Raw genomic sequence first — 23307 nt, forward strand, 5'->3', positions numbered from 1 at the left:
GGCACCTTAGAGGTGCCACTTCAACAACCTACCAACTGCTGGTGAGTTCACTGACTGATTCTGGACAGCCTGCCATCAACAGAAGAGAATATGACCTCCCACGGGGAAAGCCTCTTGAGAGGTCAGAAACAAAAGCCTGGCTGGAATGTTGCCCACTCCTCCCCACAGGATGACCGGCACTCCAAGGCAGGAGCTTCAAAGAAGCCTATAGCCTTTGATTTGTAGAACTGGCCTTCCTCAGAGTAAGATGCCAACCTCTCTGCCCCAGCACCCATCTGGCACCTAGACAGGCAGGAAAATTAGCTGTGCAGGAGGTGTGTCACACTTCCAGACTGGGAACACCCATAGGGTGGCCAGCATAAAGTGGAAACAGTTTAGGAAATTGCGCCATCTTGTGTGTGGTAGAATTTGGGACCTCTGGACAGGGTGATGCCACTCCCCACGGGAAGTGGTCTTCTAGGGGGTGTAGTGACCACAATAGTAAATAGCCCATTGGCTAATAATCTTCACTCCGCTTAATGCTTCCTAAATAGAGTGTTTAGGGGCCCCCCTGATACCAGATCTTCGCTGGACACAAAAGAAGGAGTGGCCAAGAACCCTGCCTGCCTGCTGCACCCGACCCTGGAGGAGCAACTGATCTATCCTGCCGCTGGAGCTGCCAGAAAATGGGGAGAGCTGCCAGTGCTTCGCCAATCGCTCAGGGGATCTCTCTTGGAGAACAGGAGCTCCTCTCCTGAATCCTCAGGCACCTAAGAAAAGCCCTGAAAGGACCAGAACCACCAGAAACCAGAAGCTGGACATCACCACTGCACCTGAGCCGTCCATCCTGTGTTGAAGTGGGCCAACGGTGTCAGCATGGTCCCAGGCCTTCCAGAAAAAAAATCACCCTGTGGTCACCCACTGTGGACTTCACAATAGTGTCTGCAGACTGTTTCTGCAGACCTCCGTGCAACTGCCAGTTGGCAAAGAAGGCAAAAACCCGGCATCCTAGGACACCTATGCACCCGTCTGCCCAGGGTCCTGGAGAAGTGAACCAAGGGTGTCCCCACATCTCTCCACCTTGTGAGTCCTGAGCCCACTTGTTGGTGTGGTCACACTGGAACCCCAGGCAACAAATGCAGAGTGTTTCTGGGGAGCCCCCTGTAACCGCAAGGAACTCCATTGCTGAACCCGATGCCAGAAGAAACTCCTTCACCCTATAGCAAGGGCCACTGGAACGATACTGCAGTAGAGGGCCAAATTATGCAGCTGAGTTGAGTAAATTATGTGGCATCATATGGCATATTGTGTAGTAGTTTTACTTCATTATTTTGGCTTTTTTTTTTTTAAGTGTTAACTCTCTCTGGGCCCTGGTTGCACCTCATTAGTACCAGTTTAACACCCAAAAATAGCAATATGCAACAGAAATGCAACAGTACAGCTTTGCAAAGAGCCTTCCACTCTGCAGCAACAAGTGTCATTGCACTTTTAGTAACTTTTGAACCATTTGAACTAGAATTTTTTTTTGTTAAAATCTGCAGATTATGCGACAGAAGGTAGATTGTGTGACAAATGCGGCAAAACTATAATTATGTGAAAATCACGGTGGCCGTACAATCGCATAATTCCAGTGGTCCAGCCTGTAGACTGAGGAGGAGTCAACCGATGGTGTCCCCACGTGCTTGAAAACCTCAAGGGTTGAGGCCCCTGTGGGTTCCCCTGAACTGTCCTTCCAGTCCATCCCTGCTGCGACTTTGTAACAGGGACGATCCCCATAGACTTGAATGGAACACCCAACGTCATAACACACCTCTGCAGCCCGACGCACCAGAGCACCCAGAGGTGACCTGTTGGTGAGACCTTGGACCCCACCCCAAAACCCCCTTAAGTCCTGGAGATTGGCTCCGTAAGTCGTTGTACTTTACCTGGATTGCTGTCTGTGTGTTTTCCTCCTCAGGATTGCATTGCAGCTTCCTGAAAAAATGTAGTCTACTTTTCAAAAATCTTAAAGTTAATAACTCGAAAAGTACCCACCTGTTTCCGATGATCTTAGTATCAAAGTTTAAAGTATTTAATTTTATAAAATAGTGTCTGATTTCTTTATTGTGTCTCACGTACTGCATGAGCGTATGCCTTCCATGCTTAGCATTGCCCTTTGATACGCCTAACTGCTCGACCACACCACCCAAAAAGAGAGCATTTGGGATGTCATTTGTGCCTTTATGATACCATTGGGGATTGCTTGGACTCTATGCACAGTGTACTCCATGTTGGGCCACGACATAAGAGTCAGCTCCTTCCAGTTAATGTTCCTCGAGGAGAAATCTGTAGCAACTTTAAACTTCCAATCACAATGTGGCCAAACTTATGCTTAGAGCGATGCTGTTGTTTTAGACATTCCAATGCATAAGCCGCGCCTCATATAAAGAATTCTTAATGTCATCAACCCTCCCACCAAACGCCCCCAAATAGTTTTGTTAAGTAAAATAAAGCATTTAGCGGCAGTGGGTAATTTACAGCGCGGACCGCGTGAGAGCGCTCTGGCCTCAGCTTACATTAAAAACATTGGTATTCCTAGTTTTTTAGCCCGAGCTGTGCTCGCGGGGCAGCACTTTACACAAATATCTATAATTTACGTAGTTCACAGCAAGTACTACACAGAAACACCCACTCAGAAAAAAGGGGTTTCGTTTCAAAATGTATGGACTAACAGTTGTTCTATCACACAACGCAGCATGTACGCAACTGGTTAATAAAAAGTAGCACATGGTGCAGGTACAACCGGATGCTCGTTACGGTTTATGTGGTCCAATCACACTCTTGCCACTTCTGACATACAAAAAGAAGCATTAAAAAGGTAGCAGACATACAACTGCCTAATTAGACGGCAGCCAAAGGAGACCGTAAGATGTACAAAAACCAACGCAAGCGAAAACCACCCTGCTGTCAGCTAGTTTACCAGTCCTGCTGAATCCAGGCCAGGTTTCCCTAATGTGCTTCTTCATCTAGCGAAGCACGCGTCTTCCGTTACACGCATGCGCATGGAATAACGCTCGCGCCTGAGAGCCAGCAGTAATTAGTTGTACAAACCGGCCCAACAGCGCGGGTTCATGTTCACGTTCTCTTCCGGAGTGACAGGGCAAAGACCCACGGGGGCGGTTTCCTCTGGGAGGCTGGACCTTCTTTTCGGAGGGGCGGGCTATGTTTCTGCTAAATCGAGAGCCTTTATTGGGGAAGAACAGCTATCAAGACCCCCTTTGACCTACCCCATAGCCTATTACTCGAGATAAAGTTAAACTGCTCTTTGACGTCAGTTAGAGTTGAAAACGAAGCCAAGTAAATCGAACTTTAAGATCTGGCGGGAGGAGGTAAGGCTCGAGCCTGGGACACGCATGCGTTTGGTTTAGTTCCAGGAGGTTTGCAAACAGCGGCACTCCTGTTACTTGGTTACACAGTGTGAATACAGACCATACACACTTAAGACAGAGATTCCCTATTTCACAGACACTAAAGTTGCTATTGTTTATCTTTTCTTCATGATTCATCGCACCCTTTAAACTTAATGGGCAGTCTCACTGTCCATTCATAGGCTTAGTTCACGTATCAGACTTATCCAGTGCTGAAAGTGGGGAAAATAATCAAGGGATCCCTGAGTTGTGAGGTCAAGAGTAGTAGAAAGGGGGTGGAGTTATGAGGTGCTTAATGAACGAAGCGAGTCTAACAGTCAATGTGCCTATGAATTTATCAAAGTCTCTGCTCGAAAGAAGTTTTCAACAAGGACAAACGTGTTAATGCTTTTGCTGAAGAAATATGTGTGCAGTCTAATAATAGGTTGCTCATAATACTGCATAGAGGGGTGATATGCTGGCTTCAAAGCAGAACGTGTAATAGGGAACATATTTGTATTTTGTGCAGGCAACTCGGTGGGCTATTGCACTTACTGCTGAGATCCGTGTAACACCGGCAGGCACAAGTTATAATCATGTATTATAGCTCAGCGACTTACTAAGTCATCCACGAACTATGTTCAAGCGGCAAGTCATCAATAGGCGGTCAAGCACAGAGTGCACTTAGCAGCTCTAATTTAGTGAGGGAGCAATCGCTAAGGGTAGACGCCCTCAGAAGATAGTCAGGATAACATACACGAGTAGGAGCTAGATTCTGCAGTGACCTCAAGTTCCACACACTTGGGGAGTAGCCTCAAGTACACACTGCGCCGTAAACCGAAACAAAGAATTCCGAAGTTGTATCTAACATCCAATGTCACCGGAAATACACTGTTTATCAGTTAGTGCAAGGCTTCAAATATACATTTGTACCTCGATACTAGGAATCGCTCAGGACCAAGGCCACGCCATTGTTGTTTCACAAAACAGTTGGACACTTTTTTAATATATCTCAAAATGGGTGTTCCTATTATATTTCTGAGAGAATCTCGATTCGAGCCTACGATTACATTTTACCTCAAACACATGATGCTAAAAGTTGCTTTCTTAATTGCTTCATGACAGTCGGGCACTAGTGGTACTGCAGGCATTCCTGCAGGTAAATAAAGGCGTAATGGTTTTACATACTAACCAAATGATTACTCAGAATCGTGGTTTATCTTACCCTATCCACAAATAATTGGACTGCCATTGATATTTCCAAATTCAAAATCTTCAGCAGAATTGGTGTCTCAAGCAACAGAAAACTGATGGTCCTTTGAGTGAGGTATTTGTGTTTGGTCCCAGCTGGAACTGAAAGAAGGAGCTCTTCCTCATCTATTGCAATATATACCCTGAATGCAGTGTACACAGAGTGCTGGCACTGCTGAATGTCCCAATCTCGGCAAACTGTACCATGACAAAGTCAACATATGTCAGTGAGGCGAGATTGGAACCCGGACCCAACTCAATTAAAACTGTTAAACGGGGGATCTGAATGGATCCCCTCATCTCCAACCGTCAGTCAGTTTTTTTTTTTTAAAGAAGTCCCACAATTATTGCATTATTTTGAGACATTTTTGTTATTTTTAGTATATTGTCTGGAAAATACTTTTCGAACTCATTTAGGTAGCACCCAGTGATTGATATAACGTTTATTTGTGCAATTACGTATTTACAGAAGTTAAACTAATGTAAGCAACTAGCAGGTGATGAACATGACATTTACAGTGCAAGATGGCTTTTAAACATCTTTACATGGGTTTGGGACAGAAGTCCCATTCGTAGCTTGGAGAATTTGTGCTATGTTTCTGGTATATTGAAACCCGATAACCGTGCAAATCCACTTGAGGTGCTCCTTTTGCCTGTACTCACATTACATTGTGAATGACTGGACCTTCTGCCCTGTCAGCCTAAGCTGTGTAGTGACTGGCAGTGTGATGCCTTCTGGTCCGCTCTGGTGAGTGATCCCTCTAGTTATCATAGCTGTGTTCCCTTGTTGTAATCATACATCAGTCATGTATATATAGTAAGTCTTCTAAAGATGATGAGGGAAGTAAAACCTACAAGTGGATGGAGGAAAATGCAATGCGCGGTATACATGCTAGGAGTTACCAGCCTGATCTAAAGAAGACATGCACACGGCCCAGCTGAACGGAGAATCTGTATGGATGATGCCTCAATGGACCAAGGTCACCCAGGAGCTCAGAGGTACACCCCGCTCAGCTGGACAGGGGGAAGGAAGTTCCGAGGGGTGTAATACCTTGGCAGTGTATCTGTAACATCACCCCTATTCAAAGAGTTGGCGGCCTGAATTGTTCCAGACCGACCCTTTTGCTGTGGTATCTATTTTGCGTGGGTGGGTTCCAGTTCTGTTGCCTGAGTTACGCCACCCTCGGTCAAGTACCTTTAAAAGCATTGTAGGCCTCAGGGCTCCAGAGCTATTGGTTTTTGAGACTTATCTTTGTTTAATTTCCCTTAGGAACAGGTAAAGTGTCTGGTTTCAAGGGTGCCTTTGGTCCCATGGAACCACAGTCATCAGAAAAGTGTGGCTGCAATTGTATATTTCAAGATACAGCCCTCTAAAGTTTAGGTGCCCTTGGTGTCTCTACAGTGAATGGATACTCTACATTTGTCCACGTTGAACAAGATAGCAGTTATCTGATTCCTAAATCGGTATTTGAGCTCCAGTGACTTGAATTGTGACCTGCCCGAACATCAGCAATGTTATTGGGTGGCGGGCCTTGGGTTTTGGGTGCAAAGCTTTTTGGGCAAAAAGATATCTGATCACTTCACTAGTGGATGCTGACACATCACTGCACAGGATTATTAAGTCTGGTACCCAGCACAGGGAATTTGTTCAAAAGGTCTGCCTTTAATGCAGCACCACAGACCCGAACCCCTTATAGAGAAACGTCCTTGTAAGAACTAGAGACTTGACTAATTTGAAAGATCACCTAGTACAATCAGAGTGCAGCCATGGAGTCTGTATAAAAGAAAATGTCGTGTTTTACACACAGGAACTACAAAAATGTTTTTGGTGCTAGCACCTTCTGATTTTCTTTGTAGATCTTAATTATAATGATTTTTTTTACCTGCCTGCAAATACAGCTCCTATTCTTCTTGGAAATGATAGGACTGACTAAACTTTGAAGTTGTCTGGTCATTTATCGTGCCAGTACTGTATCTGAGATTCTTCCCTCACCACTTCTGATAGTAAGCCTTGACCAGTGTCCTTTGCTAATTAGAGTTAAGTGCCTGAAGGAATTAACATGGCTACCTGAGTGCAGTAAAGTGGCGCCAGTAGTCTATTCTATTTTAGGAATAAATTACATTACCAATTCAGGCTACAGCCCCTAACTACTGGCTGGTGCTGGATTCCAAGAACAGGGCCCGTAGGGGGATAAGCAGAGAGGACGCTGGAAAATGTGGTATCTTGACATTGGACTTTAGTGAGACTCCAGGTTGAGGAGATAAGACTTCATAAAAGTCTTGAAAGCTAAAAGGGATGAAATGATCGGCTCACCTCGTGATTACAAGTGGATGTTTTGGCTCGTTAGTGACACAAAATGCCGCAGGCCTCAACCATAATGATGTCCATCACCCAGTCTGCATGTGATTGGCCCTAAAGTGAAATGATGGAATACTCGGTGTAGAGCATGGATAAGGGATGGCAAACATGAGGGATCAGATAGAATATTGATGATAGCAACGTGCAGTTACTGGTAGTAAATCAGTGAGGAGGAGTGGGCACGGTCGACTGTGGACTACTTTGAATGCCAAAGTAAGGTGCTTGCACTTGGCTCTTTTTTCCAGCAGATAACTAATCCAGATTGATAGTGATATTGGGCTGAGTTTGGTAGCGTGGGAGGTTCCCCTGTGATTCCCAGTGCCCCAGACGCTCCACATTCCGTTCTTCCCAGGCCTTTGCCATCACATCAACACATTGCACTTCCTAAAATGCATTGGTAGACCTGGTATGCACAAGACTCTCTGGGTCCTGGTTCAGTTACACTTTCGAGATGTCCTCATGTTCTGAAGAAGTCGACATAAAAACATTTGGTAATGATACATGTTGACCTTCTCTTTATAAATGGTCTCAGAGTTTTCCAATGTTTTAAACATGTACAGAAAACGAATAATTAAACGTTCTCATTTTCTTGATACATATTAGACTACCTATGTAAAGATTACATTGTTATATGCGAGGACAAGCATCACTCAAGGAACTAGATAACTATTGTCGCTACTAAGATACAGGTTCAGGGCATTTTTATAGGCAGGCCGCTCCCTTTTCCCTAAAGTTGAGGGTGTGCAGAGGGCTCAGAACCCTTCTACCCTTTTGTCAGTGGGGAGCCAGCACTAATGAAAAGCCAGTGATATAGCAGACTTTGCAGCTGTACTCCCTTTGTAGCTCCGGAGACCTGTCTCCTCCATACAGTGTGGCGTATCTCCACTCCTATGATGATACTTAGTGTTTGTTCACCTGGATCTAACTTTATCAGTTGTGGATCATTTTTTCAGAAGGAGATCATTTCCATCCTGGGGTTTACCTGCTCTAACAGAACAGCAGCTTCCAGATTGGGATTTTATAATGCTTGGAAGGTGTGAGGTGTCTGATGGGAAAGCAATCCTTATTAGCGAGAATGTAGGAGGCGAAGAAGTAGAGAAATATAAAATATTATTTTTCCATATTAAACATTTGTGGATTTTGCAGGTTGTCGACTGGTATATGGCTTCCAGGTAGTTGATAATGTGCATGAAAAGTGGGGAGCACAGGCAATTGTAGGAAAGAAGAAAGTGTGTTTGATGAGTTTAACAGTGATATAAGAAACCAAATAAGAGATAACACCAAGGGTAAAGGTATACAGTGATGAGTGTAGAGGGCCCAAGAGAGAGTCTTGGTTTACACGAGGAGTCAGAGGAGCTGATGACAGAAGATCTTCCCCTGTTCCAGCCAGAACTTGGAAAATTAGCATGTGTGGGGCTTGCAACCAAAGTAGTCCTTTTGGCTCATGGAGGCACTGCTGAAAGTTGTTGATGCGATGCCCCTGACAGTACAGCTCACTGTTGTGAGGAGTTCTGCACCATTGTTGCTTTAAGAGTCTTGCTGGTGAATGAAGGGTTGCTTAACCAGATTGATTGTCCAGGATACTTCAGCCTGATGGAACTCTGCCTACTGGGACTGTACACCTAGGTGCAGCATTCACTCAGGAGGCGGCATGGGTGGATGCAAGGGTAGTTGAAGGATAACGGCAGCGTGACGACTAAAATGCTAAGATCTGCTTACAGGCTACTGCTTGGGGACGGCACAACACGCATGCGAAGCACTGGAGGATTGACAACCGACAGGCAGGGAATGACGGTCTTGGAAAACAGGGCTTTCACTTGGATGGGAATCTATGAAGCAAGAGCTAGAGGCACTCATCCCTAAGGAGCACTCCTCAGAGGAACTGAGGAGGGACTGCTAAGGGGTGACCATCTGAGTGTTGTGGGTGTTCTTTCTTGAGCACATTGCAGCGTACTGATCTTGAGCAACACTTAACCCTTCCGAGAAACAGCAAACTGAGGGTGAAAAGAGATATGATTGCACCTAAGAAAGGTTCAAGCAAGCCTGAAAGGGATGGACATCTATAATCCTTTAATGCTCTTGGTGACTTTTACCATAACAAATCAAACTCCAACATGGTGGAGGTACTCCAAAGAGATACCTCATCTTTAGATTCTAAATTTGACACATTTACGGGGTCTGTTCTTGCGTTAGAGAGCCAGGTGGTTCAACTAGAGATGACTATCCCAGTTATCCCTGAAAATACCAACAAAAGGTTCCAAAGGCCATAAGGGAGTAACAGGAAGGTTTGCAGATGACCTTTGTGGATGAGTATGTCTTAGACTGATGACTGAAATTTCTAGAGAATACACTCTGGTGTGGAATCTGATGATACTTTGAACCCCTAACGGCGAGGAAGGATCAGATCTGCATGACCTCATGGCTTTCTCAGGTGCTTGGAATATCTGTTAAGGAACTGATTGCATCTGTTGGGATGAATTTCCTCCTTGAATTGCGTAATTTATCACAGTAAAATAATTTAGCAGGTCCAAACGTGATTTTGATTTTGAAGAGTAAATAAATGAAAGATCAGCTCTTAGGGGGCAGCAAGACCGAGAGTGAAAATACTGCTCAAAGATGGCCTTCTTTGTTTCTTCTCTGACACCTCACAGATGATGCAGTAGTGAAGGAGAGAATCCATGCCACTTCATTGAGAATTTGAGGGGTGGGATTTCAAGGCAGTAATTTGCTACCCACCTCATCTCAACTCGATGGGTAAGGTCAAGGAGCATCTATTTTGGAATCCATTGGACGTCTGTAGACTTTTGGACATTTTTCAAGAACTTGATACTTGTAAAATTATTTGAACTTCCCATAAGGCCGAGGAAAATGGAAGCATTGCTTAGCACCATGTTGGGAGCCACAAACTTGCACAACGAACTGAAGAAGGAACTCTGGGTGTTAAAACAAGTTAGCTTCAACATTAATGTTTTAGAGGTGGATGATTTCTTTGAAGAGGTCAATAAATGGATTTGAGTCGCTGCCACATCCCTGACCAAATCATCCTATTCCCCTGTGAATTCATTGAGTTTGTCTTATTTGCCTTCCATCTGCATTTCTTTTTCCCTCCCCACTGACTTATTCCTTGCTTTTCATATTCGCCACTTCATTATTTTACTCTTTGTCTCCCATTATGGAGCTCTAAGTGGTGTCTAGATAAGGCGTTATGGATGCCCATGGTGATTTGGGGTTGATGCTTTAGGGGTGTGATAATGCATGCATCTAGAGCCATGAGGACTACTTATGGCCACCACTAAGTGCAACTGAGAGCTCAATATGTTGTGATTATACTATTATTAGATGTTGATTAAATGCTCCTTTTGGTGCATATTTGAGATGTTTGAATTCTATATAAGTTAGTTGTTGAGATACGAGCTCCCACAGCATTGTTTTCTTCTGAAAGATATAATAAAACTTAAATAAAACTTAAATTAAAAAAGAGCCCTGCTGTGAAGTGAAGGTACTGTGGATTAGTGATTCAGTAGGCCTTCTGCTAACGCACTATTTAAAGTATGCAGATAAGTTGAGATGTGCCAATATGTATTGTGCCATCTGTTGAGATGACCTAATTTCCAACAAATAGTGTGTATGTTTCACCCAAAAAAGAATGGGGTTGAAAAATAACCTAAGATCCTTTTTTTGTTTAAGACTAATCATTGAAATCTGTTTTGGTAAACGATAATTATATGACACTTTTTAAGACACTACTGTCCTTGAAATTCCAGTTTCGTATAAAATGTTCCCTAGCTGCAGATATTGCATTCCTATAATGCACAAGTGGAGACAATGTCTGGGAAACTCTAGCTAACTATCTGAATACAAGAAACGAGGCTGCAAAATAATTGCATTTAAAGGCAAACAGTAGCTAAGACTCAAGACTCAATCTCATTTCCAAGCTTTGGGATGCCCCTGAAAATATATAATTGTGGAAAATAGAAGTTGATGCAAACAACCTAGAGAAGTTCTTTAACAATATGTCAGCTAAGCACAGGCACAATTTGGACCCATCACTTTAAGAAGCGTCTATTTCGCTTTCCAAAGTCAAAGAGTTGTTAAGTAGCGATAATCAGAGAAGTCACTAGGACCAGGTGGTGGACCTATATGTGAAACATTTGTGTATTGTTGGCTTTTTTATATAGCCCTGAATACAATTCAAATAAAGCCATATTAACTCCGTGTCGTCTTCAGTTTTTATTTCACAATAATCGAGGCAGAAAGTTATTTCCTAAGTACATTCATTCATTTTGCTTGTAAGGTTTTTGTGAATGTATCACCAGGGTAGACCATTTTTTACTGCAAGGAATCTGATCGCAACCAATTGGCTTTGTAATTGGAAGGTTAGGATAAGGTTAGGTTAAGCAAGCATGAGCTTCTTGGTAATATAAAGATGGTGGCTTTTGCTAATAAAAGCTATTGGCTGACATGGATTAGAATTAGACTGCATATCACCGCTGTATGTCTTACCTAATACTGTAAGAGCCTGCATCTCAGAGACTTGCATTTCAATGTCACTGAAACACCTAAATTGAGAGCTGACAGAACTAGATTACTATATCTCACAACAGCACACGCTTTGCGAACAATTATGGCTTCCTGGAAAAAGTTAGGATCTCTTTCACAGACCCATTGGGGGAATGCTCTGTGCATGGCACATTGAAAGGAAAATATTTAACAAAGAATACAGAAGACCTTTAAAAAGTCTAATAGTTCCTTTAGTAACACTCTGAGACAATGATCTAAAGTACACTGTGGCAACATAATTAAAAGAAGTAGAAAATTGTGCAACTTAGATTCAGACTGCCTGTTATGGTTCCTGAGTCGTTCTCTATCTGTGTGCTGCTATCCCTTACCATTGCCCTAAATGATCTGTGTTCTGACCTTGTTCATGGCTCTTCTGACTAGTCAAGTGTTCCAGACGACATTAATGAAAACCATAGTGGCCAGTAATCAGACAGTTGCTTTTTGTTCCATATTAGTACATTGTCAGCTTAGTATTGCCATAAACTCAGCACTACCCCTTTGTGATTAGCTTCGCATTGCCACCTCGAAATTAGCTTAGCCTCTTCATCCACTCATAATTGCCCCATCATTGCCTGTTGACATAAGCTTTGGATTGTCCAGTCGCCATCAGCATAGCATCATCATTAGCTGGGCATTGTCATAAACCATCATTGGCATGATCTTTTTTCATCAACTCAAACCTGCCCCATTAGCATCAGCTCAGCAGTATCCCAATGTTGGCACGTCAGTGTCTCACGGTTGTCAGCTCAGCATTTCACTTGACTTCACTTTGTGCAAATGTATAATTTTTCATTATCGCATGAGTGCCTTAGGTCTATCACTGTCTTCATAGTGCTTCATGAATTATTTCAGCTGTTTCATCGCGATATCTTGTGAAGCTTTTAACAACGTTTTAAGATCACCTCCGCTCAAGCACCTTGCTGATTCTGACCCTCCTGGGTCTTTTTCGGTGTAGATTTGCTGTGTCAGTCCTTGGTAGATGACCTTTGCCACTTATTCATAACACTTAGTCGCCTGAGGTCAAGGCCTCCAGAAAGCAGGATGTATTGGAAGCAATGTTGAGACCCGGAACGGAGTAGCAGCTTTTGGAGATTAGGTGGTTTTGTTTGCCATCTGAGTGGAAAGATTGAAACAGAGATAGTATCTTTGAATAGCTCAGGTCCACACAGAGCCTCTTTTCATTATAGAATTTTATTTGCATTTTAATAAGTCCACGATCCTCATGGAAACATTGAGCCAACGATTATAACCATGGCTAATGGGTGTGGGGCTCGTGCCTGTGGTAGCACCCCCTGAATGCTTGCTTATTAATAAGGAAAAAAGTGACTATGTGTACTTATAATCTGACCGTTTACACACCTTCAGTATGGCATGGTCTTGTTTAATGTTGAGGTAAGCTAAAGTTGAGCTAAAAGGATGCATGATTGGTTTGATTGGTTTGGTCTTGAATAAGAACCTAGAGCTTGATTTAGGTTTTATTATAGCACGCTTGCCATCTTCCGCTTGTGGTTGGAAGATCCGCCATATTTAAACATAGCTTCCACGGTTTTGGGGCCGCCACCACCGCCATGTGGCTACTTCCCTTATGCAGGAATCCTCTTCAAGAAAAATGCCATGGCAGTGTGTAAAGAAATGGCTCCCTGTTGCAGTTACCCCCCACTTTTTGCCTGATACTGATGCTAACTTGACTGAGAAGTGTGCTGGGACCCTGCTAACCAGGCCCCAGCACCAGTGTTCTTTCACCTAAAATGTACCGTTGTCTCCACAATTGGCACAACCCTGGCACCCAGGTAAGTCCCTTGTAACTGGTACCCCTGGTACCAAGGGCCCTGATGCCAGGGAAGGTCTCTAAGGGCTGCAGCATGCCTTATGCCACCCTAGGGACCCCTCACTCAGCACAGACACACTGCTTGCCAGCTTGTGTGTGCTGGTGGGGAGAAAATGACTAAGTCGACATGGCACTCCCCTCAGGGTGCCATGCCAACCTCACTGCCTGTGGCATAGGTAAGTCACCCCTCTAGCAGGCCTTACAGCCCTAAGGCAGGGTGCACTATACCATAGGTGAGGGCATAGGTACATGAGCACTATGCCCCTACAGTGTCTAAGCAAAACCTTAGACATTGTAAGTGCAGGGTAGCCATAAGAGTATATGGTCTGGGAGTCTGTCAAAAACAAACTCCACAGCTCCATAATGGCTACACTGAATACTGAGAAGTTTGGTATCAAACTTCTCAGAATAATAAACCCACACTGATGCCAGTGTTGGATTTATTAAATAATGCACACAGAGGGCATCTTAGAGATGCCCCCTGTATTTTACCCAATTGTTCAGTGCAGGACTGACTGGTCTGTGCCAGCCTGCTGCTGAGAGACGAGTTTCTGACCCCATGTGGTGAGGGCCTTTGTGCTCTCTGAGGACAGAAACAAAAGCCTGCTCTGGGTGGAGATGTTTCACACCTCCCCCCTGCAGGAACTGTAACACCTAGCAGTGAGCTTCAAAGGCTCAGGCTTCGTGTTACAATGCCCCAGGGCACTCCAGCTAGTGGAGATGCCCGCCCCCTGGACACAGCCCCCACTTTTGGCGGCAAGTCCAGGAGAGATAATGAGAAAAACAAGGAGGAGTCACTGGCCAGTCAGGACAGCCCCTAAGGCAACCTGAGCTGAGGTGACTCTGACTTTTAGAAATCCTCCATCTTGCAAATGGAGGATTCCCCCAATAGGGATAGGAATGTGACCCCCTCCCCTTGGGAGGAGGCACATAGAGGGTGACGCCACCCTCAGGGCTAGTAGCCATTGGCTTCTGCCCTCCCAGACCTAAACACACCCCTAAATTCTATATTTAGGGGCTCCCCTGAACCTAGGAACTCAGATTCCTGCAACCTAAGAAGAAGAGGACTGCTAAGCTGAAAAACCCTGCAGAGAAGACGGAGACACCATCTGCTTTGGCCCCAGCTCTACCGGCCTGTCTCCCCACTTCTAAAAGACACTGCTCCAGCAACGCTTTCCCCAGGACCAGCGACCTCTGAATCCTCAGAAGACTGCCCTGCTCTAGAAGGACCTAGAAACTCCCGAGGACAGCGGCTCTGTTCACCCAAGACTGCAACTTTGTTTCCAAAGAAGCAAGTCCAAGACAACTGCGTTTCCCGCCGGAAGCGTGAGACTTGCTACTCTACACCCAACGCCCCCGGCTCGGCTTGTGGAGAAACAACACTTCAGGGAGGACTCCCCGGCGACTACGAGACTGTAAGTAGCCAGAGTTGCCCCCACAGCGACGCCTGCAGAGGGAATCCCGAGGCTCCCCCTGACCGCGACTGCCTGACTCCCAGATCCCGACCCCTTGAAAAGACTCTGCACCCGCAGCCCCCAGGACCTGAAAGATCGGAACTCCAGTGCAGGAGTGACCCCCAGGAGGTACTCTCCCTTGCCCAGGTGGTGGCTACCCCGAGGAGCCCCCCCCTTGCCTGCCTACATCGCTGAAGAGACCACTCGGTCTCCCATTGATTTTCATTGGAAACCCGACGTGTGTTTGCACACTGCACCCGGCGGCCCCCGTGCTGCTGAGGGTGTACTTTCTGTGCTAACTTGTGTCCCCCTCGGTGCCCTACAAAGCCCCCCTGGTCTGCCCTCCGAAGACGCAGGTACTTACCTGCTGGCAGACTGGAACCGGGGCACCCCCTTCTCCATTGAAGCCTATGCGTTTTGGACACCACTTTGAACTCTGCACCTGACCGGTCCTGAGCTGCTGGTGTGGTAACTTTGGGGTTGCTCTGAACCCCCAACGGTGGGCTACTTTGGACCCAAACTTGAACCCCGTAGGTGGTTTACTTACCTGCAAAAACTAACAAACTCTTACTCCCCCTAGGAACTGTGAAAATTGCACTGTCTAGTTTTAAAATAGCTATATGTGATTTATTTGAAAAGTGTATATGCTATTTTGATTATTCAAAGTTCCTAAAGTACCTACCTGCAATACCTTTCATTTGAAGTATTACATGTAAAATGTGAACCTGTGGTTCTTAAAATAAACTAAGAAAAGATATTTTTCTATACAAAAACCTATTGGCCTGGAATTGTCTCTGAGTGTGTGTTTCTCATTTATTGCCTGTGTGTGTACAACAAATGCTTAACACTACTCCTTTGATAAGCCTACTGCTCGACCACACTACCACAAAATAGAGCATTAGTATTATCTCTTTTTGCCACTATCTTACCTCTAAGGGGAACCCTTGGACTCTGTGCATACTATTCCTTACTTTGAAATAGTGCATACAGAGCCAACTTCCTACATTGGTGGCAGCGGTGGGATACAAGACTTTGCATTTGCTGGACTACTCAGCCAATACCTGATCACACGACTAAATTCCAAAAATTGTCATTAGAAACTGATTTTTGCAATTTGAGCTATTTTTCTAAATTTTTAAAAGTCCTGCTAGGGCCTTGTGTTAGACCCTGTTAGCATTGCTTTTAGAGTTTAAAAGTTTTGTGAAAGTTTGAATTAAGTTCTAGAGATAGTTTTAGATTCTTAAAAAGTATTCCAACTTTTAGAAACATAATGTCTAATGCAGAAGAGAATGTGATGGAACTCGACATCATCCCTTACCTCCATCTTAAGATGAGGGAGCTAAGGTCTCTCTGCAAAATAAAGAAAACACCAGTTGGCATAAGACCTTCCAAAATACAGCTCCAGGAGCTGCTGGCAGAGTTTGAAAAAGCCAACCCCTCTGAGGATGACCTCCCAGAGGATGAAGCTAGTGACTTGGAGGAGAATTCCCCCCCTCCAAACCTAGTTAGGGAGAACAGGGTCCCTCAAACCCTGACTCCAACTGTGATAGTCAGAGATGCTGCTTCCCTCACAGGAGGGTCCAGCACCTCTGTAATCATTGAGGATAGCCTCAGTGAAGATGACATACTGTTAGCCAGGATGGTCAAAAGATTGGCTTTAGAGAGACAGCTCCTAGCCATAGAAAGGGAAAGACAAGAGATGGGTTTTGGTCCCATCAATGGTGGCAGCAACATAAATAGGGTCAGAGATTCTCCTGACATGTTGAAAATCCCAAAAGGGATTGTAACTAAATATGAAGATGGTGATGACATCACCAAATGGTTCACAGCTTTTGAGAGGGCTTGTGCAACCAGAAAAGTAAACAGATCTCCCTGGGGTGCTCTCCTTTGGGAAATGTTCACTGGAAAGTGTAGGGATAGACTCCTCACACTCTCTGTAAAAGATGCAGAATCCTATGACCTCATGAAGGCTACCCTGATTGAGGGCTTTGGATTCTCCACTGAGGAGTACAGGATTAGGTTCAGGGGGGCTCAAAAATCCTCGAGCCAGACCTGGGTTGATTTTGTTGACTACTCAGTGAAAACACTGGATGGTTGGGTAACTGGAAATGAAGTGCATGACTGTGTTGGGCTTTATAATTTGTTTATGAAAAAACACATTTTAAGTAACTGCTTCAATGAAAAGTTGCATCAGTATCTGGTAGACCTAGGTCCAATTTATCCCCAAGAATTGGGAAAGAAGGCAGACTACTGGGTCAAGACTAGGGTAACCAAAACCTCCACTGGGGGAGACCAAAAGAAAGGGGTTACAAAGCCTCCCCAGGAGAAAGTGGGTGACACTAGAAACAAAGAAAAAGAGTCCTCTGTAGGCCCCCAAAAACCAGAACAGGTGGGTGGGCCCCAAGACACAGCCCAAAACAAAGGTGGGTACCAGGGTAAGAACTGGGATGCCACTAAGGCATGGTGCCATAACTGTAGACAGACAGGGCACCACACCAAGGACACTTCATGTCCCAAAAACAAACCCCCTAGCAAAATCCCAGGGGTAACCAGTGTAGCCATTGGGGATGACTCCTCAGATGAGGAGGTCTTCATAGCCTTCAACTGGAAAAAGGGCCCAACAGGTGAGTTGGCCATTCCAGAGGGAAGTAGACACTTCCACCACCTACTGGTGAATGGAATCCCAGTCACTGTCCTGAGAGACACTTGTGCCAGTCACACTATTGTGCATGACAGGCTGGTGTTCTCAAACCAGTACATCCCAGGTGAGACTGCCAGAGAAAGAGTTAGCCCAGGCAGGGTCACCGATAGGCCTGTGGCTTTTGTGCCCATAGAAGTGGGTGGGACTTTTAGCTGGAGAAGGGTGGTAGTCAATACAGACCTCCCTCTTGATTGTCTCCTTGGAAATGACTACCCAGAGGTTAGTCAGAGCCCAAGAGAGGAACTGGTCCGGTGCCAGTCCTCTCCCAAGGATTCTGGAGGTCCTGCCCCTGCAGTAACTGCAAGCAGGTCCCAGAAGAAAAAGAAAAGAAAACAGTGTAGGAAGGGTGGACAACCTTTAGCCAAGGTTCCAGCAAGCCAAGGAGATTCTGCTCCAGTAGGGGAGAACTCCAAAAGTGGCACTGGTAAAGTCCAACCTGTCCCACAAAAAGTCCTGGCTAGTCAGGCAACTGTTAAGACTGAGTGGGTGGCTCCTCAGCTAACAGAAGAAAGAGTGGAAGAAGGGTGTTTACTACAAGATGTGGTAACCCCCACTCTAATACAGCAGACAGGCACCCTGAACCCACAGAAGCCTGTACCTTAGCCCCTTCCCTTGTAGGTGAAGAGCTAAAGGTGTGGTTCTGGGCACTGACAGCTGTCAGTGGCCTCTGCTGGGTGTTAGCCTTTATGGCTGCACTATCCTTGGCATGGTGGTCTGACCCCATGCCAAATAGCAAGTTAGGCCCCCTGACCCTGTTGGTCATGGTGGGGTTACTCCAGCTCTGGGTAACCTCTTTGGGTAAGCTAGGAGTGACCCTGGCTAAGATAAGATTAGCAGAGGTGGATACCTCTAACCCCAAAATAGAGAGAATGGGTGAAGACATTAAAAGCACAGACAAGAGGCAATTCAGACTAGGTCCTATAACTGTGGAAGTGGGTCAGTTCCCCAGAGGGAATGACCTGAACAGGAGGATGTAAGGCAGAGTAGGCCCTGCAACAAACCAGCCTATTTCCTCTACTCTTCCTCGCCTGACAGACTAAGAAGACTCTCTCAGCTTTGGCTGAGTCTCCTGGGCTGGGGGAGGGGGAGGGGGGGTTTGTGTAAAGAAATGGCTCCCTGTTGCAGTTACCCCCTACTTTTTGCCTGATACTGATGCTGACTTGACTGAGAAGTGTGCTGGGACCCTGCTAACCAGGCCCCAGCACCAGTGTTCTTTCACCTAAAATGTACCGTTGTCTCCACAATTGGCACAACCCTGGCACCCAGGTAAGTCCCTTGTAACTGGTACCAAGGGCCCTGATGCCAGGGAAGGTCTCTAAGGGCTGCAGCATGCCTTATGCCACCCTAGGGACCCCTCACTCAGCACAGACACACTGCTTGCCAGCTTGTGTGTGCTGGTGGGGAGAAAATGACTAAGTCGACATGGCACTCCCCTCAGGGTGCCATGCCAACCTCACTGCCTGTGGCATAGGTAAGTCACCCCTCTAGCAGGCCTTACAGCCCTAAGGCAGGGTGCACTATACCATAGGTGAGGGCAAAGGTACATGAGCACTATGCCCCTACAGTGTCTAAGCAAAACCTTAGACATTGTAAGTGCAGGGTAGCCATAAGAGTATATGGTCTGGGAGTCTGTCAAAAACAAACTCCACAGCTCCATAATGGCTACACTGAATACTGAGAAGTTTGGTATCAAACTTCTCAGAATAATAAACCCACACTGATGCCAGTGTTGGATTTATTAAATAATGCACACAGAGGGCATCTTAGAGATGCCCCCTGTATTTTACCCAATTGTTCAGTGCAGGACTGACTGGTCTGTGCCAGCCTGCTGCTGAGAGACAAGTTCTGACCCCATGTGGTGAGGGCCTTTGTGCTCTCTGAGGACAGAAACAAAAGCCTGCTCTGGGTGGAGATGCTTCACACCTCCCCCTGCAGGAACTGTAACACCTAGCAGTGAGCTTCAAAGGCTCAGGCTTCGTGTTACAATGCCCCAGGGCACTCCAGCTAGTGGAGATGCCCGCCCCCTGGACACAGCCCCCACTTTTGGCGGCAAGTCCAGGAGAGATAATGAGAAAAACAAGGAGGAGTCACTGGCCAGTCAGGACAGCCCCTAAGGCAACCTGAGCTGAGTCTGACTTTTTGAAATCCTCCATCTTGCAAATGGAGGATTCCCCCAATAGGGATAGGAATGTGACCCCCTCCCCTTGGGAGGAGGCACAAAGAGGGTGACGCCACCCTCAGGGCTAGTAGCCATTGGCTACTGCCCTCCCAGACCTAAACACACCCCTAAATTCTGTATTTAGGGGCTCCCCTGAACCTAGGAACTCGGATTCCTGCAACCTAAGAAGAAGAGGACTGCTAAGCTGAAAAACCCTGCAGAGAAGACGGAGACACCAACTGCTTTGGCCCCAGCTCTACCGGCCTGTCTCCCCACTTCTAAAAAGACACTGCTCCAGCGACGCTTTCCCCAGGACCAGCGACCTGTGAATCCTCAGAGGACTGCCCTGCTCTAGAAGGACCAAGAAACTCCCGAGGACAGCGGCTCTGTTCACCCAAACCCAAACTAAGAAAATATATTTTTCTATACAAAAACCTATTGGCCTGGAATTGTCTCTGAGTGTGTGTTCCTCATTTATTGCCTGTGTATGTACAACAAATGCTTAACACTACTCCTTTGATAAGCCTACTGCTCGACCACACTACCAAAAAATGGAGCATTAGTATTATCTCTTTTTGCCACTATCTTACCTCTAAGGGGAACCCTTGGACTCTGTGCATACTATTCCTTACTTTGAAATAGTTCATACAGAGACAACTTCCTACACAGTGTTTATTGCTTTTGGCGTCTTGGAATTTCCACCAACATATTTAGCCACTGGCAGCTTGGCCTTTAAATTACCGGGTCATTTTCCCTACCAGCATAACAGGTGTCATGGATATGCTGTGCTAGATTCCCAACATGATGGGTACATTTAAATTCTTGTTTGTGAAAGATGGCGGTGTTTTGCACCATTTGTTATGCTGCCAGCAATGGTGACAGAGTGCTCACCTGAGTTGGATGGCTGATCTGCCATCGTTTCTGGTTGTGCCACAACATACTCATTAACGACCAATGAATCATAAAAAGGTGGTGAAATGCAACGCGGGGAAGGGAGCAGATAGAAATCGCTATGATTTTTAGGTGGCTCAACTGTCACTTGGGAGACATTTTTGTTTGCATTCAGGGGGCTTAGAGCCGCCCATTGCTTACCATCTGTTGGCTTCATTGTCAGTCTTTGCTGGCTTCACTTTCTGTGTGTATGTTTCCCCAGTCCCACAGCGTGGACCAAGTACAGCTTCCCAGTTTTGGGAATAACCTGCTGCTGCTACCGCTTTTAGTCTCTGCCTATTTTTTGTCTACTTGCAGCACTTTGTAAGAGTGTGTGTGTCCAAGTCCTGGATTTGCTTCACCCTGCGTCACCGCTTGTTTCCAGTGCCCCTTCTTGTTCCACTTTACTTTTCATCCTCTCCCCTTCTACTCTTTGGTACAGCATACCAACAGCAGCAGACCACATGTTTTTAGCGTCACTTTTAACAATGGTTATAAAAATACATTGGTGGCTTTGTTTAATCATTATCAAGTAATTACTTGTTTAAAATGTAACAAAATGCTTTTAATATGTGTTTCATGATTTATAGGATGATTTGGGCATGATTAAATATTTTATGCAAAAAAAAATAGTGTCTTTCAAATTGGTTTATGTTTGTACAATTACAGATTAGATAGAATATTCTAGTTTGAAATAGCATTATATTGTTAAGGGCTGAATTTCTTGTTTGGCTGCTCCTGTTGCACTTCCTCAAAGATTACCATGCCTTGTAATGACAGGCCATTTTATACCATACAATACAATGACAGTCTATACCATACCGTACAGTGTTATACAATGTCAGGCCATACCATTCCATACTATACAATGACAGACCATACCATATTATAAAATAACAACCATACCGTACTACACAATGACCGACTGTATCATAACATAGGACACAATGACAGGCCATACCATACCATACCATACCTTACCATTCTGTAACATATAATAATACAATGACCGTTCATAACATACCATACTATTATGTGAAAGGCCAAATGACACCATACCATACCATACCTTGCTATACAATGACAGGCCATAACATAGTCATACCATATCCTGCTATACAATGACAGAATAAATAATACTATGCAATGACAGGCCATACTATACTAAACTATGTAATGAAAGGCCATACTATGTTATACAATAACAAGCCATGCATACCATACAATGACACATCTTGCCACACTAAACAAGGAGAGGCTGTATCAATCATACCATATCCTACTATACAGTGACAGAACAAACAATACTATACAATGACCGGCCATACCAAACCATGTGGTACTATGCTATACCATGGCAGGCCATAACATGCTATACTGTACCATACTATATCATACTGTACAATGACAGTAATATCGGCATACCATACCATACCATACTATAAAATGACAGGCCATGCTATACCATAATATACAATGACACGCCATACCACATGATATTATATATTGACAGACCATACCATATGATGACAGGCCATGCCATACTAGATAATGGCAGGAAATAATACACCATACTATACAATAATGGGCCATACACCATACCATACTATACTGTACAATGACTGGCTATACTGTACTATACAATGATTGGCCATATCAAACTATACTGTACAGTGACAGACCATACCGTACTATACAGTGACTGGCCATATCATATTATAAAATGACCCGCCATATCATACTGTACAATGACAGGCCATACTATAGAGTACTATACAATGAACGGATATACCATAACATACGATAGACCACACCATACTGTACTCTACAAAGACCGGCCATGCCATACTATACTATGACAGGTCATGCAAATGACAGACCATACCATACAATGATAGGCCATTCCATACCATTCTATATAATGACATCCCATACCATTATATACAATGAAAGGCCATACCATAACATTGTATGCAATGAAAGGCCATACCATACCATTCGACAGGCCATAATATACCTTACTGTGTGACAGACCATACCATACAGTGACAGGCCATGCAACACCATACAACACAATGACAGGCCATACCATACTGTATAATGTCGGGCAATACTGTACCATACCATGCAATCAGAAGCTAAACCATATCGATGGAGGGCCGCAGGAGCTCCCGCCATGCTCTGTGGCTGAGCCACAGACAGGGAGAGAGCGAGCGCGCCAGACTCAGACGTGCTGTGAGGCTCCGAAACGGCTTGCTGAGCGGAATGCGGAAGTGATTCTCCAGGGCTCCGAAAACTGAAGCAGTATCCAGGCGGTTGCTACGACGCCGGCTCAGACGCACTGTGAGTGGCCTCCAAGACTCGGTATGCGGAAGCTCAAACTGAAGCTGAGGAGGTCTCCAGGCTGTATCTAGGACGCCGTATCTATGGATCTCTGAGGAGGTGCCAAACAGCGGTCAAAACAGCTGTCTCCAGGGACGCGTAACCTGGCAGGTATTTCACAGATTGACTGCAGATTGATGGAGCAGGATAATGGCAAGTGAGACACCAGGATTTTCACGCCCTAGGAGAAAGGGGGGGGGGGGGGCGGCTGTGAACACTACATTTTTCAATTATCGACCTCTGCTGGTCAGGAAGCCGTCGGCCGCGCCCGGCCCAGTACAGAGAGGTAGGGGCTTTTTTGGGGAGCAGCTCAAGGAGA

General features: G+C 45.3%; 2 protein-coding genes across 2 annotated transcripts in view; one reads left to right on the plus strand and one right to left on the minus strand.

Annotated features, from left to right (window-relative positions):
• Positions 1-3042, minus strand: part of LOC138285747 (queuosine 5'-phosphate N-glycosylase/hydrolase-like) — a 119908-nt gene extending 116866 nt beyond the window's left edge. Inside the window, exon 1 of the mRNA XM_069226084.1 lies at positions 2939-3042. The gene's annotated coding sequence lies outside the window, so the exon portion shown is untranslated. The remainder of the gene's footprint in view (positions 1-2938) is intronic.
• Positions 3043-3130: 88 nt separating this feature from the next.
• The window catches only part of ORC2 (origin recognition complex subunit 2), a 239094-nt gene continuing 218917 nt past the window's right edge, over positions 3131-23307 (plus strand). Inside the window, exon 1 of the mRNA XM_069226083.1 lies at positions 3131-3347. The gene's annotated coding sequence lies outside the window, so the exon portion shown is untranslated. The remainder of the gene's footprint in view (positions 3348-23307) is intronic.

This window comes from Pleurodeles waltl, chromosome 3_1, assembly GCF_031143425.1.
Source record: "Pleurodeles waltl isolate 20211129_DDA chromosome 3_1, aPleWal1.hap1.20221129, whole genome shotgun sequence".
NCBI classification, from domain to species: domain Eukaryota; kingdom Metazoa; phylum Chordata; class Amphibia; order Caudata; family Salamandridae; genus Pleurodeles; species Pleurodeles waltl.